Genomic DNA, 16,716 nt, shown 5'->3' on the forward strand with positions numbered 1-16,716 from the left:
CACTCCATGTTGTTCACAAAGCACCAACTGCATGTGCCAAGCAAAAAACAAAGGGAAATGACTGCAGCTCAGCCAGCAGAATAAAGTTTACAAAGAGTTAAAACAAACACCGCACACAGCAGTATGAACGCTCAAAGCTTCAGCCAACAGATACCAGAACAATCAGCCAGGAGCAGATCTGCAGAGAGCAACGAAAACAGCCAGCAGCGTCAGCAGGCGCACTTCAGAACAGCAATTAAACAGAGTCCCGGCAGAAACTCACCTGTTAGCAGAGGCAGTAAACATTTATCGTGCCGAAGGTTCCCATACTCAAAGCAGCAATGAATATTTCTGATATTTACATGCCTAAAGCCAAATTACAGCATGTAACCATCACCGGCTTATCCAGAAGCAAAATAACACAGAAGACAGGCAAACTGTGTCCCATGTTCAATGCTACACATTCTCCATGTGATTCTGCTAAAGAAGTCAGAATGTGTCTTTATTTAACCTCCTAGGACCTGGCGTCCACATATGTGGACATCACATTTTGGGTTATTTAGACCAAAATACTCAATTTTGCTCTACAAGGGCCTGATATCCACTTACGAGGACATTATGCTGCTACTGTTCTATCGAAATTTTAATCAAATATCCTCATAAGTGGTTCTCATTTTTCTCAGAAACAAAAATTAGGCAAAATTTTTTTTAGTAATTCTTTGTTTTTACATTCATCAGGTCCCAATCAGCCCAAATATCAAAGAGAAATTAAAAATACAAGTCATGGAAGAGTTCGGGTCTTAGGAGGTTAAGATTTGATCTGTGTGTTTGTGTCTATGAGGCATTTGTTTTCATTAAATAACAACTCTGAGAAGTATGGAACTAAGACACAAATGGACATTTACAGTAAACATGATAGCCGGCCTGACCTGGCTGATGTTCATCTGGGTGTCAGCTGTCAGTCTTCTCTTCCACCCTGCACAGACAGGAAGTAAAAGAATTGCAAATAAAGAAAATAAAAATGATGAGAAAAGAAATAAAAAAAATGCCGGGTTGAAAATAAATACATGAGATCTGGTCCATAACACTTCTCCGTCCTCAAGCTCAGAACTTACTATGCATTAGCAGCAGGCATCATGTATAAGAAACAGTAATCCAATAAAAATACTGTAAACAGGTAAAACGGCAGTATTAGAACAAAAGCAAAAAGGTAAAATGAAACAAACAAACAAAACAAAAACAGGAAGCTGGCATCTTGTTTATGTTAACATGTTCTGAACTTCATTAATATTATTTGACTTCATATGTGACTTGAAAGCGGAGAAATTAGAAGCTCTTTAAACTAAGAACAGGCAGTAAAGACTCTCACACTGAGCTGAAATTAAAGTAGTGCAAATACATTATTACTGTATGTATTTATGGACCAGTCTTTCCTTATTTCAGTGACAGATACAACCCCAGCAAATTTCTATTGGATGAACTTCTTTCTTTATTATTTATAGGGTGAGCATATTTTGACTTCCAAAAAAGAGGACACTTGGCCCAATCATGAAGAACTTTAATAATACTGTTTGTTTATAAAAACATTTTTAACATATTTAAACGATGCCTTCTCCGTGTGGTTAATGAATGGCGAAATTCAAATGTCATATAGGCTTTTACAAGTCAACAAGCACAAAACGTTGGCCACCCTATTATTTATTTATTTATTGGAAGAAATCATTTAGCCTGACTGTTAGCTAGCAAGCTCGGCTCTTAGAGCTAATCAATTACGCTAGCCGAGATCACCTGTGCCCGACAGAGTTACACTGACCGCTGGAGGACTACTGTCACGTGAAAATTACAAACAACACAACGTTTAACAGCAGAAATAATCTCATATTTAAAGGATTTATAAGAGTTTAACACAGACGAACGTACCGAAGCAAACAGGAGGTGAAACCGCGGTCCAAGTCTGGAGACACCAGCAGAGGGCGCTGCTCCTACTGATAGAAAACAGTGAAAACTACGTTAAAAATCCAAAATTATTTAATATATTATTAGTAAAAAATAAATAAATAAAATATTTAATAGTTAATAGAATCGGGCTTGAATATATGGCAGTGAATAAACCCATTTAGGGGTCATCTACCTCCATCTCACCCTATCCTATACTCTGTCACGCCCATCATGTCCACTCTCCCTCCTCTGCGCATGTCCAAACCACACCTGTGTATCCCGAGCTGCCTCTCTGCTCCACTTATTTCTCACTCAACACCTCCAGCTCAGCCTCCTGGCCTTTTTCAGTTTAAACCATGCACCATCACAGGTCTCACTACCATCTAATAAACCTTCCCTTTCACTCTCGCTGCTTTGCTTCTGTCACAAATCACCCTGACTCTCATCTCCACCCACTCCACCCCGTCTGCATGCTCTTCTTCACCTCCCTTGTGCGCTGGCGTGTTTGTGGATGGTTAACCACAGGTATTTAAACTCATCCACCTTCACCACTTGCCCTCCTTGCATGTTCACCTTTCCACCTGTCTTCCTCTCATTCACACACGTATTCTGTCTCACTTCGACTGACTTTCATTCCTCTTCTCTCCAGTGCATACCTCCACCTATCCAGGCTCCCCTCCACCTGCTCCCTACTCTTGCTACAGAACACAGTGTTGTCTGTGAACAGCATAGTCAATTTAGACTCCTGCCTGAGTAAAAAGTATTAATTTATAAGTGGAATCAAGTAGCTAAATTAACCTTTGCTCTATAAGTCTGAACAATAAAGTATTTTATAATTTTCTTCTTGTTTTGCTTTTATTCATTTTGTAGTAACAAGCATACAAGAGATACAGAGAACACAAAAAATTGTTTTACTGCTTTCTCCTATGTCTTGTAACAATTTTATTTGACTATAAGGTTTAAGCATATTCTTGATATTCTTTCTTCTTTCTCCTTTTATGTCACAACTTGTTGAAAACAGATCTATAAAAGCAGAGCACCCAATAAAATGAGATTGTTACTGAGGTATATTATACAGCTGGTATAATATAAAAGCATAAAATTATTTTAATGAATAATGAGTCCAGTCATCTGTTCATAGAAAGCCAGTTAGACACAAATATATTCATCCATGGGAATATTACCAATGGAGTGAAGTGAACACAAAGGGAAAGGGGGGGTCGGACCTCTTATATTGAAAAAAGAAATTGTTCTAAATGTAGTTTCTGATTTGTCAGACACACATATGTGAATTATTGGTTTAAAAAGTGTTAGTCAAAATCAAACACTGAGTAATGCAAATCTGAGTTTTACTACATGTGACACAGAGCAAAATGCACAAATAAATGTTTCTGGAATGTCTCTATTTCCTTTTGATGGAGGAACTGGACATCAGCTGTGTATTAAATTTCATTTTTCTGCTTATGCTTCGCTTTGAAAAAGCATTAGTTTGAAAAATCACCTTATTTCGCACCAGCTGACAGCATCACATATATCCTGTATCAGCTTATTTCAGCTTTAATTGAAGCGATGTTTACACTGAGTGTTCACAGCCAAGAGTCCTATGTTTTTCAGGATGTATCATCCATCAAATGGACATATCAGAGATATACTGTGCATCAGTTACTGCAAATCTTTCCAACTTTTCACAAGAATTTGAAATAAAGTTGGATGGGCCAGGGCACTGTCTGTCTGCGGGGAGAGCTGCCGCACTGTGTGGGGCATTAAAACAAAATTTTCCAAATCTGCAGGAAAATACTCCAAAAAAGAAGTTTGATTTGCTGGCAAACACACTTTAAAAGCCTTCAGACAAACTTTATTTTCACCCTGACATTATTTCAGTGTTTACACCAATTGCTGCGCGGGGCTGAAAGCCACACTCAGTTCTTAATCCTATCCAAACACAAGCTTTATCACAAAGCCAAACATAAAAGCCTAACACTATGTCCCACTGAGTGTCTTTCTGATACTGTTTGAAATATTACAGCTCACAGTGCTTGATTTAACATATGTGCCACGTCAGCACATTGTAAAGGAGTCCGCTGGCCCTAATCGCTCTGATTTACTCAAACGTAGAAAGAAAGAGTCAAAGCCATGAGTGCAGTCTGTGGCCCATATTGATGCAAAATTCATATCTCTGCGTCTCATGCCTCGGGCTCTCGTGTGTTTTCATCTTGGCTCCAAGACAAACAGCGATATAATGGTGCAGCGATGAGGCGTTTATGTATTCTGCACCGCTCTCTGAGACCTGCGGAATTGATGTGAGGGCTGGCTGATTGCAGTGCAGTTGATAAATGATTCTACACATGCACGTAAAATATGACCAGCAATTCGCTTTGTCCAGAATATCCACTCACGTGCGCTGTAGCAGTCCTGACCCGCGAGCCACTGAAGATGGTGAAAACTATTTTAAAACAGCAACGCTGTTTTCAGAGTTACCACACTGGAAGATAACACTATCATCATCACTGATTACTCACATTAGCAGTCAAGTGTGAAACATTTACACAAGTGACAAGAATACATTATATTAATAAATACAATCATATAGTTAACATGACAAAAACAGTTTCACTGCAAGCTTGTCAAATGAAAAAGACTTGAAATGAGTTATGCTAAAAAAAACAAACACTAAACAACAAAAACCTGTGTTTGAACTAAATATCTGTGCTGAAACAAAGACTCAGGTGTTCAGGCCACAAAATAATCATCCACATACATTATTCATGGACTTTGACATAATTCAGCACAGTGTGTGCCGTGTTCCACTTCAACTGTCCAATGTGTGACCCTTATCAGTATGGGCCTCTGCTGCCCATACTCCACAGTCCAGAGAATGTATGTTAGATTCATTTATGTTGGATTAACGAGTAATTCTAAATTGACAGTAGGGGTGGGGGGAAAAAATCGATACTGTGTAGTATCTGATATTTTGTTTGCTAATAATGTATCGATACAGGGACAGCAGAAATCGATATTTTGTTACAAAAAAGGACTTCAGAGCATGTTGATCCTTTTTCTGAGCAAGAATCCTGACATTCCTTCACTGTCCAAATGTGTTTAACTTTTTTTATGGCAGCAATAAACATGACAGTTTACTTATTTTAATTTAAGACATGTTTTATTTTAATTAAGTTTAAAACTTTTTTATTTAATGTAAAATTATATTTTGTTTTAATTTACTTTCAAATTCTTCAGTTGCTGAAGGGGCTGCATAGTTTTCATAAATTGCATAGTTCAGAATAGCTATAATTGTACCAGATGGTTGCATTCAGTTAAGTTGGACTAGACTGTAATAAAAACCGTTCAGTTTGTCAACAATAAAACTGAAATGAGAGAAAGACTGAGTGTGAGACTTTGATATTAGATAAAATGAATATTGATAAAGTTTACCTTTATGTACAAAATCTGAATATCACAAAATATTTTTAAATTTTGCAATAATATCGTATCATGAGTTAAATATTGTGATAATATCGTAAATTTGCAGTAGCCCTGCAAAAGACTGGCATCACACCTGTGGTCTACCCTGCCATTCATTCTGCGACAGCGGCAATGGGCTCCAGTCCTTCGTTTACAAAGGTGGTACACATCACACATGGATTTCAGGACCAAAGGTGTCATGATCTGAGTGTCTGGTGTTTTTCGGTATGGGTCCTGTGGTTTCCTGTGTTCGCCCAGCAGAGGGGCTTTTAAGGCCAGCTCAGTCCTCCAGTCTTTGACAGTCTATCAGCTACCTCACAGTGGTAACTACGCCTCTCGTGTCTCTTGCCTCGTACTTACCCTTGTCTCTTTGTGTCCCCAGTTCTCTCGCCTCTGATTAGGCTCACCTGCAGTGCAATCTCCTGGCCACTATTGATAAAATTCACCAAGCCTGCTTACAAACTCATTCCTGGAGAAGGCAACCACTCACCTGCCGGCCCTCCTTCCCAACATCACTCCTGGATTTCCTTTCAAACACCCCGCCATTCAGGCAGACGCTCACTCCGCCACCCTCCCTGAAGCCTCTCGCACATTTTCCAGAGGATGAATCCCTGTCCCAAAGGTGAGATCAGACCTCTCATCGAGTGAAACCGCTAAATGTCAACTGCTTCTCCACAGAATCCAATAAAGTCGCCGTTCTCTGATAATCTTCCAGCAGCTTCTAAATCAGGTGCATTTCAGCTCAAAGACAGCAAGCCGATTAAGCGCACTGATTAATTCACAGCCTTTAATTGTGCATAATTAGAGAAGAATTAAAGAGAATTAATTTGTGTGCTCTGGGCCTGTTTATCCTCTGAAAATCTTTGAGCAGAAAATTCTGTTTATTCGTGGTTCCTAGAGTTCCCTGCAGAGTGCACCAGGCTTTCTGAATTTTCAGTGAGTAATCAGTCTGCAGAGCCACAGAAATCATTCACAGTAATGAAAACTAGTGTTCACAGTCCAGAAATAAAAGAAATGGGATTTTAAGGAGGTAACAGTTAGATCAATTACACGTAGAAACGACAATCTTTGAGAGCAATCGATCTGTGGCTCTGGAGCAGAAGAGAACTGTGTCAGAACTTCACCTGACAGACAGGCAGCCTCGTGTTGTGTGATTAGGACGTGGAGTATAGTAATAAGCTGCAGGATCCCCTGATTTCTATTCCTCATTTTCAGCAGATATCCCCATAATGTTTCCTGCGTATCCAAAGAAAAGCTTTGATTATATTTTAAAGTGGTTTCTGGGTTAAACGCTCTGCATAGCTGCGTCTCAGCATGCCGTGCTCACTAATGGGAGCTGTTCGCTGATATCACTGACTGATGAGTGCTTTTCACTGTGGCTCGGTATCATATAGAAACATGACTTCTGATTGGACAAAGACAAATTAATGCCATAAGCACTTAATAAGTGTGAGAATCGAGTCTCGGCTGAATAAACTCATTCGGTGGAACTTTAATGTAAATCTCTACAGGCACGTATTTGAACTGGCCAGCATTCATTCAGCTGAGCCGGTAATTACTGAGTAATTCTGTGATCTGTGCTTTAATTGGTGACAAATTCATTGCCTCTCACTCCCATTTAAAATGTATGAACTCATAGAAGGTGGGTGTACAAGGATGAGCCATGCAAGACCATTTATTTCCCAATTTTTATCACATAAATACTGGACAAGATTACATCTAGTGTCAGGGGATTGTTTATGAATACGATTTCACTCTTGATTCCCTCTGCATATTGGAAATATTGAAATTAGACAGTCACAGGTACATCTGAGCTGCTGATGTGCATCCACAGTGAGAGAAAAGTTGACTAAAGGCCTCAGGCACTGTGCTGATGTCCTATCACAGAGCAATTAATTTCACACTGTGACTCCATTTGGTTATTTGCATGAAGGATGAACCAAATAAAGGTGCAAAATTATAATTTTTTTCATTTAAACCATTGAACAAATAACAAAATGCATGTAATGCAGACTCCGACGGCATGACAGGCAAAGACATCTATGTATTGAAATAATAAATGTATCTTAGGTTTGCATGCTAACCAGCTAGCTCTGTCCTCTTTTATAGATATAATGAGTCACTGAAGCGTCCCGTCTGCCTGCAATCCAACAGAGGGAAAGGATCGCTCTGAGAATAGTCTACACTCTTGATCAAAGTCTTTCCAGAAGCAAGTCCACTTGGCTGCTATATCAGCAACACCTCAAAGCAGTTAAGGCCAAACCTCATTAACCCAAACAGTCTAGCCTAGCAGATAGGCTTCGCTGTAATTTTAATGGTCGCCAGACAGAAAAATTAGAGGATTAAAAACAACAACAATAAAGTTTTAGAGCTTTTAGAAAAATGACCTATTATAAGGTTTAAAACGAAGAAAAATATGTTTCCTTTGTGGCCCAGAGGCCAATCACAATCTCTGCTCATCCCACCACAGCACTGAATAAGTGCCAGGCCAGCCGACCTCGTGGACACTTTAAACCAGAAACAAGCGGATATGTTGAAGCTGTGCTGGACCTCGGCTTCACCCATGTTAGTGAAACATCGCACTCATTGGGAAGCTGTTGGTGGCAGAGCCGGGACGATCTAGCATTCTGTTTTAGGCTCTTTGAGTTCTACGTCCCGTCATGTCTCTTATGATGACAGAAAGAATGAAAAGCAGAAGCTAACGATCACTCGAGAACAGGATTAACACGAGTCTCTAGCGTGGACTTTCTGTTGCTCTGTTTCCTTGTAGGTCAGTTACGTTCGCCCTTCATCTCGTGAAGCACGGTGTCTTTTGGCAGTGGAGCGTGTGACTGAGCTGAAGCTCTCAATGAGACGGGTTTCAACCCAAACCACAATAGTTTCTGAATTCTAACCAAAAATCAAAATAGTTTAGTTGGTTAAATGTAAAAGTATGAAAAAGCAGTGAAAATCAAATAAAGCAGCAACTGAAAAAAAATGCAGATTCAATCACAACAGACAAAGGGCCAAACAAGGTCTTGGCTGATAATCCTGAGACTAATGCTGCCAGTACCGATCCGGTCAGGCACAGCGGCGGTCAGGAGGCACGACGGAGGAGCAGACAGCAGGAGGAGCAACCTGAGGTGCTATCCCTCAGCTTGAATTAGCACAAAGAACAAACAAGGATTTGTCACAATGAAAGAGAGGAGGAAGTAACGAAGGCCATAATGGTTGAAACTTATTGAGAGATCAGATCAGATCTGATGGTGCGCAATGACCAAATGAGTTCTGCTGGGACACAAACGGCACTTTAACAAGCTCACGAGACACCAGAGCCGAGAAGACGGCAAAGAAAAAGTCACTTTTTAGTTTCTAGTTTTGCATCCGTAAAGGAAAAGAGTCCACAACAAGGTAGAGAATGTCGGTCACACTGTTTCGGTTCTGCTTTGCTTGTTTCTACTGCATCTACTTTACCCTTCACGGTTTTCCTCCCAGACCCTTCTGATCAACCCACAGACAATGTGTTAGTGATGTGTTTAATCAAACCACCTGGATGTGTAAGAGCTGGAAGATGGCCAGGCTTCTCACACACACACACACACACACACACACACACACACACACACACACACACACACACACACACACACACACACACACACACACACACACACACGACCCATCCAGGCCCTTCTCATTAGCTTAGCCGTGATGTGTGGACCCGAGCTGACCAGCTGAGCCAGTTTCTGCAGAGACCTCAGGCCTGCTGTTTGTTTGATGAATCCTTGAACTCCCCTTCCACTGCAGGCATGACAGCTCTGTGGATGGAAACACAAAGCCACAGAGCATGGGGGGGTGGACAAAATAACAGAAACGGTACATAAAAAAAAGATATGAGCTTTTATCTAACCACATCACACCTCCCAAGGTATCAATGCGGGGAAGTCAGATGTGTCACCTTTAAAAGATGCCTGGTAATCATCACCTTTTAATATGAAAGTATTCAAAGAGAAATGATGCAACTGAGCTCCAAGGTGCAAACAGTCGGTGCTGCACTGCAGGTGTATCAGTCAAACACAGGATGACTTAACTGTGGAAACAAACTCCCTCGTGCATGGGTCATGAAAGACTAATACTAATAAAGCTTAGGTAAGAAATATGAATTTGTAAAAATCCAAAAATGTTAAAGATTAGAATGAGAGCAAACGCTGCAAAAAGTCTGCAAAGCTCAGGAAAGTGAAGTCCCTGCGGGAGTGTCTGAAACCTGCTTTCTCTGTAACAGGATCTCATAGATAACGGCCCCCAGCTGCCCGGCTGTCAGTAAACACCTTACTGATTAGTTCATGAGTTCAAATTTAATTTAATAGAACATGATGATTGTGTTTTAAATTGAGGTCTTTATTACAATAAAAAGGATAAGATGATGGGTGTTTTAAGGTGAGCATGCTCCACACTGTTCCTACACTCCGTCATCACAAGATCGTGACAGTGAAAACATTCACAGCTTCACAACAGTCTTAAGATATGTTCTGATCTCAATAAATATGTTTATACTGCACGCTGAAATCACGCAAACCATATTAACCCTCTGAGGTCTAATTCACCATCGAAATGACCCAAACCCTGACCCTAACATTAACTCTGACAATCTGTGATTTTGACAAACAGAGAACAAAGGAAATAATAATTCCAGCATGAGAAAATTTCCTTTTTTGGTTTTTAAAGGCAGTTTTGGTCACGTCTCCAAGATACAGGCTCGGGGTCGGGTTCGGTTTTTCCCCTATCATGACTTGGTGGTTAATTTCACATTACCATATTTATTACTTTTCTTAATTACCTTACTGATGGATTACGTGACACGTGACTGACAGACTTTGACAGCCATCAGGAAGGAGCTGTGATAATGGAGTGGAGTCACTTCATCAGGATACACTCCATAAACATTATTAACTGTGTGCTTCCCAGGGGACGAAGCCAGGGTGAGCTGCTGACATGAGGTCAGAGTGTGCAGTAAATCAGGCTAATGGACGCACAAAATATGCAACGGTGCAGAAAGGTATGGATCAAAGGAATGGCGTTCGCTCACTGATCAGTATTTCAGAGCTTTTTATTCAACATTAGGATCATCACAGGGCAAAAATACAACTGTTTTTGTCTCTTATCGTACACAAAGTGCTCTCTATGTTCATATGCATTCTTATTATTAAACCTGCAGGCGTCAGAAATCTAAATAAAAACTGCCAGAATCTGTAAATAGAGCCGTCGTCTGCAGCTCTCCCCTCAGAGAAAACATGAGCATATGCACCAACACAGCTCTTTTATTGGTTTCACATGGGATTCAAACCCCACCCTGCAGGTGAAAAAGCCCTCAAACGGCCAAAGTCTCCTGTCATCAGGTTCATTTTCGTAAGTCTTAAAGAACAGAGCCCAAAGGAGGCGTGGGAGACTAGTTAGCTCTGTCTGTAACGGTTCACAGAAATCAAATGCATGGCAGCAAACTTCATAGTCCAAAATCTTAACCTTAACTGGCACGTTTGGAGTCATGTACAGGTTTCCACTCATCTCAGCGAACAGCATTAACAAGCTCCAGGCAAAGGGCAAAGTTTAAAGAACAATCAAAAAGGTCAAACGGGAGGAGAGTCGATAGAGACATGTGGAGAGTAAGAAAACAGCTGAACTGGAATCAAAAGAAATCAGGAGGCATACAGTGTAGGAACTGCAAGGGAAAAAAACAAAGCAATCCAGCAAAAGCACAAAGAGAAGCGGGGGAGTGTAAATGCTGGGGTGAGGGGTTGTCTTATTGCTAGTGGTGTTGCAGAAAACCAGAGGGAACAAACAGGGGAAGTAAAGGAATGAATGAGAAGCTGGGATTGCAAAATGAAACAGGAGGTGGAAGAACAGAAACCCAAAATACATACAAGTATATTTACAATTGACTGAAATGTCACTATGAATGTGTTTTTGTTGTTCTATCTGACTGAAAGTAGTCGTATGATGCTCCACCTGCAATCTGTAAACGAACATTAACAATGGAGTGCACTTTTACCTTAACATGAGTGAAACATGACGAATTATTCAAGCATTTGTCAAAACAAAACAGTTTTGAATGATGTCCTCATGTCCTCATGTCATTTACTAATGTGGTCATGCCACAATCAACTAACTCTGTTTCTGTCTGCAGAGGATGGATCCGTAAGCCCGTCAGGGACGCGCTATTACCAGCCTCTGGTTGTTTGGCCTGCGGGTGTCAGTCTGCCTGGGTCTTTTATTTGTGGCAGATGCCTTGGCATCTGTACCCAGGCCAGGAGCACTGGAGCAGATTGGTGGCCGTGATGGTGCCTGTTTTTCATCATTCGTTAGCCAAGGCCTGCAGATAAGCCATCGTCCCACAGGGGCCTTCCTCTGAAGCGTACTCTCAGGAAAAGATGGTGGGCCACATGTGAGGGTCTGTGGTGCCAAGACAGCAGGCGAATGAGATGATGGACACAGAAACATTGTCACTCTCAGACAGTGCTGGTATGCATGCTGAGATTAGATTATGTAATCTGTTCGATGGGGCTCTTATCTCGTGTGGAATAGTTTTTCTTCATCAACATCCAGTTATAAATGAAGCGTATGACCGTGTTCCATAAGGAAGCTGCGCCCCTGTTTTATCTCTGCTCAGTTCTCTTTGTCACTCTGGTTTTCTGGTGCCGTCAGAATCACCTCAATAATAGTTTCCTCATCACTGTTTTTGTCCAACGATCTATCTGCCTGCTTTCTGCGAGCCAAGCACTCCCTGACTTTGTCTTTTATTTCATTGTAATTCTGACGCTTTGCCTTTCAGGCCTGCACTCTTTCAGGCTGTGCGAGGATCTCATCTGAAGCCTGCATCCGTCTCCTTCACCACCATCACCACACCACGGCGACTCTGAGATGACTGTCACTGTCGCCTACCTCCACCTGCTGCTCTGCTCTGTGATTTCATGCTCAGGCATAAAAATCTACTCCAACGTTCTCCTTATTACTACTCAGTGGTTTTGGAGGCACTGAATTGTGTGATACTCAGAACAGCAGATCAAAAGAGTCCTTGTGTGTTTGCATGTATGCTCAATCAAAATGTTATGTATGTAATGTAACAAAAAAATAATTTCCCCCAGGGATCAATAAAGCATTCTGATGCTGATTTTATTTTATGAATATAGTAGTGAATATATAACAAGCTTGAGCTGAGCTGTGTTTAACTGCCGACTAAGCTAATGAGACTTCCTGATAGCGTAGCACAACATCCTCTTGATAGAATAGATCTTTATTGTAACTGTTACAAGAACAATGAAACACAGTTTCTCTCTGTTAGCAGCGTGTAGACTTTTACATTAAAATTCCTTCAGAATAAGAGGGAAAAAAGAGAAACCAAAAAAATAGACTTAAAGTTAAAGAGGTGCCTACACTGAGAGTGTATGTAATAACATAAGTATCTACACATATGTGCAAGTTACAGTTATATGTGCTGTATAAAGAGGAGCAGGTGCAATATGAGGAGCTAGTGATCGGTGGTAGCGCACAATGAATAGGAGGTAGGGCTACAGGTAGGCTGGTTGCTATTATGATAAATACGGTTTATAAATACAGTGAAAATGTCCATAAATGTTAACAGCACAGTGAAGGGTGGAGGTGGGGGTGGAGGCATGTTTGACAGCCTGTGGGTAGAAACTTTTATTGAGGCTGTTTGTCTTTGACCTGATCGACCTGCAGCGTTTACCAGAGAGAAAAGTGAGTGTCCAGGGTGCGAGGGTGATGATGATACTTCTGCCAGTATATGTCTCTGAGGGGGGTCTGCCGCCCTCACCACCCGCTGCACTTTTCTCTTGTCCTCCACAGTACAGCAGTCAAACCACATATGATCCATTTTGGCTCCAAAGAAACAAGATGGCAGCGACCAAACTGTCAAAATTCAGGTTTCAGAGGGAGACGGAGGTAATAATGCTGCTCTCTGGAGCTGTAGCACCAGAATGTAAATTTCAAGGGGTAAACATTTTTCTTTTGGCAATACTACTAATGTTTGTTGGGAGTGTCATGAAGACACTCAAAAATAAATTTCCTCTGGTTGGAAACTATTTTGTGCAATTTTCTTGCATTTAGTTCAACATTTACAGTTTTGAGAGACAGTGTTGGTCTTACTGGTCTTAATGGTCTTACTTGAAAAAAGTAATCAGTAACTAATTACTGATTACTTCCCCAAAAAGTAATCCCGTTACTTTACTGATTACTTATTTTCAAAAGTAATTAATTACTTAGTTACTTAGTTACTTTTTAAAAACACGATTTACAACCTGAATAGGTGATAAAGCGATAGATCTTTCAGCCCAAGTCTACTTTTTCTGCATAATCCATCATACAAAATGTAATCAAATGGAAAAGTCTCTTTTTTTTAACTTGTTTTATTAGTTTTAATCTTTTAACTTTATGCATCAAGCAAACATTTAATTATCTGCAACATTCTCTGACTGGAAGAAATTAGTTTAACATTTAAACCTATTTTCTGCACATTCCAGCACATAAAATAAAATATTTTGTGTGTTTACACTCAGTCTTTCAAATAGATGTAACGCGTTACTGCTAACACGTTACTTGTAACACGTTACTGCCCATCTCTGTTGAGAGATATCTCTGAAATCCCTGTGACTAGAAAAATGTGTAAAAAAAACCCCAAAACAAAACAAAAATGATGTTCAGTTTCTTTGCAGTTTGTTGCACTTTATGTAGTTACTATGAACTGAATGCATTCATATTATTAAAATTTGGGATATAATGGTTGTATTAATGTATAGCAACTAGAAATGCTCTAAAAATGTCACTACAGCAGGTAAAAATGTAAAGATAAGATCTAGAGGACTTGGTTCTACAAATGGGAAAAAAAGGAAGTGAAATGGCTCTCCTCTGGATTCAACCATCTTTTATATACAGTCTATAGCAGCCAACCATACTGAAAGCTTTGCTGACCTTACACTTCGTTTTCTTACTGTGTGACCGCTACTGTTAAAACCTGAAAATCTCCCAAAGCCATAAGTCAACACAAGTTATTAGGACACGTTATTTGGACGGTCGACGTATTAAGGTATAAAATATTCATGCATTTCATTTCCTCACCGCTTACTGGATGTGGAGACCCTCCACTGCACCTCCAGGTCGGAAGAAGCCGCCCCATCATCCTGTGCAGCTGCTGCCGCGCAGCCATGAAAACAGGTAGGAAGAAAAATGAAACTGATTTATTTTTAGAAAAGCTTTAATATTCAGTTTACTGATGTTCCGCATTACTGTGAATCACATCTCACATTCTTTTTACCCAAGCTTTTAATGCTTGTGCTTGTTTGTTATGCATTTTTATCTTTAATGTGTCGTCTCTGCTCTTTGAATAATAGCTTGCACCTCGAGGACAAACTGGTACTAGCTGACCTTTAAGCCCTGGTACGTGACACGTGTACCCTTGAAAATGTGATCGCACTCAGCCCCGCGTGCCTTTCCTCTGTGGTCTACCATTGATCATTCACTTTCTCCAGCCACATTTTGCCATCTGGCTCAGGCTCTCAGACCAGTCACCTGCTGTTTACAAGTGCATCTTTGCACTGTGAAGGTGGCGATGATGCCATCAGCTCGATGATTCAAACAGAATCTGCTAAAGATGCTGTTTAATAATCTATTTCTTTGTGATCTGTTTAAAAAATACCACATGTATCTGCCAATGAGGCAGCTTTGCTACCTTGTGACACTGATGAGCTTTTATTCTCCTTTAAAGTGGCATGCCATTAATTATGCCACAGTCTGATCAATTAACAGTGAAGATGCAGCGAATTGAGACCGGTTACAAACATGATTGATTTTAATGTCCTTGGTTAGTTTTCCTCCCTCCTCCTTTTTAGTCATATTCACTAACATCATGGCATCTATTTGCTCTGCAGCATCAAGTTTATACAGTCAGTAGTCGGTTTGAGAGGGACTCCACAGCGAAAGGAGCCAGTGGAGATGGTTTGAGCGACAGACCAAGACGTATGTCAGGCACGTCGAACTGGGATGAGGCTTCAGCACAGACTCAGGCCACGTCCACACTTATACGTTTTCGTTTGAAACGCATCTTTTTCTCTCCGCTTTGGCTCAAGGAAAACGCAGCTTTTTGAAAATGCTCTCCAAAGCGGATATATTTGAAAACGCCATTTTCAGTGTGGACAGCGAACCCGGAGCCTTTTCGAAAATGATGACACATTTTAGTCATGTGACCAGACTAGCTTTTCTTCAAATTCTTTAATTCTCACTCGCTTTTGTAACTTTGTACTTTTGTGTTACTCGCAGCAACAACTCCACCTCATTGTTAGTCCATTTAAAAAACTCGGTGCTTTTCCTCGACATTTGCCGCGACGTTTCAAAGAGCCGGAAAGGAAATAAACGGCAGAAAGAAATGAGGCAGGTCGAATCGTCTTGCGTTTCACGCATGCGCTGGACTGGCACGTAAGCGTTTTCGGCCGTTTCAATGTCAACGCACAACTCTGTGAAAACGACTGAAAACGATAGTGTGGACGCGGAGCGTTTTCAGTCGAAAACGCCGTTTTCAAATTTATCCGGGCTAGTGTGGACGTAGTCTGAGGGCTCGAAGCTAGAAGAGGTGGCCGGGATGACCCTAGGCTTGTCTTTTCTGCTCAGACTGCTGCCTGTGATACGTATGGATGGATGCATGGAGTCAGTGGTGTATGAAAACTATATTTTTCTTTTTGTTGCATCTGAACAGCCTCCAGACACGTGAAGGTGTATAACTGTGTACACACACGTCATCTTACTGCCCTCCTGAGTCTTGTGCTCGTCCATAAAGTGACTCCATAAATGGATTCTCAGGCCTTCCACTCTTTGAATATATCGCCTCACACTTCATAAACTTTCCCAGAGTGAGGCCAGGGTAGGTGTTGGAGAGCTGAGGATGGACAGAAATGAGGAGACCGAGTTCAACAGATGAGAAAGAAGAGTGTCCGAACAGACATTTATGTGGTGGTTAATATTGTAATTATACTACAACATAAAAGAGACATTTAAAAATCATTTGGAAATGATTACAGGGTTTTGATTGAATTAGAAGGTCCTGCCAACTGGTCCAGAAACCAGCAGCTCATCTTCTTACTGGTTTTAGCAGATGGCATCACAGCACCTCGGTTCTGGCTTCCCTCCGCTGCTTTCCTGTAGGTTTTAAAATTGATTTTTCAGAGTCACTTTTAAAGCACGCTTGGGTCTTGTGCCAAGGAGCACGTCATATTAATTTGGAGACCATTCAAAGTATTTCATAGACGAAAGTCTAAAGGTGCTGCTGGAACAACTTCCTTTGAGCCACTTCCTAAA

General features: G+C 40.8%; 1 long non-coding RNA gene across 2 annotated transcripts in view; it reads right to left on the reverse strand.

Moving 5' to 3' along the window:
* LOC147333169 (uncharacterized) overlaps positions 1-16,716 on the reverse strand; it is a 54,006-nt gene that overhangs the window by 13,350 nt on the left and 23,940 nt on the right. Inside the window, exons 1-3 of one of the 2 annotated variants that reach the window (XR_015128878.1) lie at positions 2,111-2,177; positions 1,900-1,964; positions 909-955 (exon numbers count right to left, since the gene is read on the reverse strand). This is a non-coding gene — a long non-coding RNA (uncharacterized LOC147333169). Of the gene's footprint in view, positions 1-908; positions 956-1,899; positions 1,965-2,110; positions 2,178-16,716 lie in introns of those variants that run through there. The other variant, XR_015128879.1, reaches the window with a different exon arrangement.

This window comes from Aulonocara sp. 'chitande type north' Nkhata Bay, linkage group LG4 (assembly GCF_057382095.1).
Source record: "Aulonocara sp. 'chitande type north' Nkhata Bay isolate Kocher_YH1m ecotype deep benthic linkage group LG4, A_spYH_male_GT1.1, whole genome shotgun sequence".
In the NCBI taxonomy this organism is placed as follows: domain Eukaryota; kingdom Metazoa; phylum Chordata; class Actinopteri; order Cichliformes; family Cichlidae; genus Aulonocara; species Aulonocara sp. 'chitande type north' Nkhata Bay.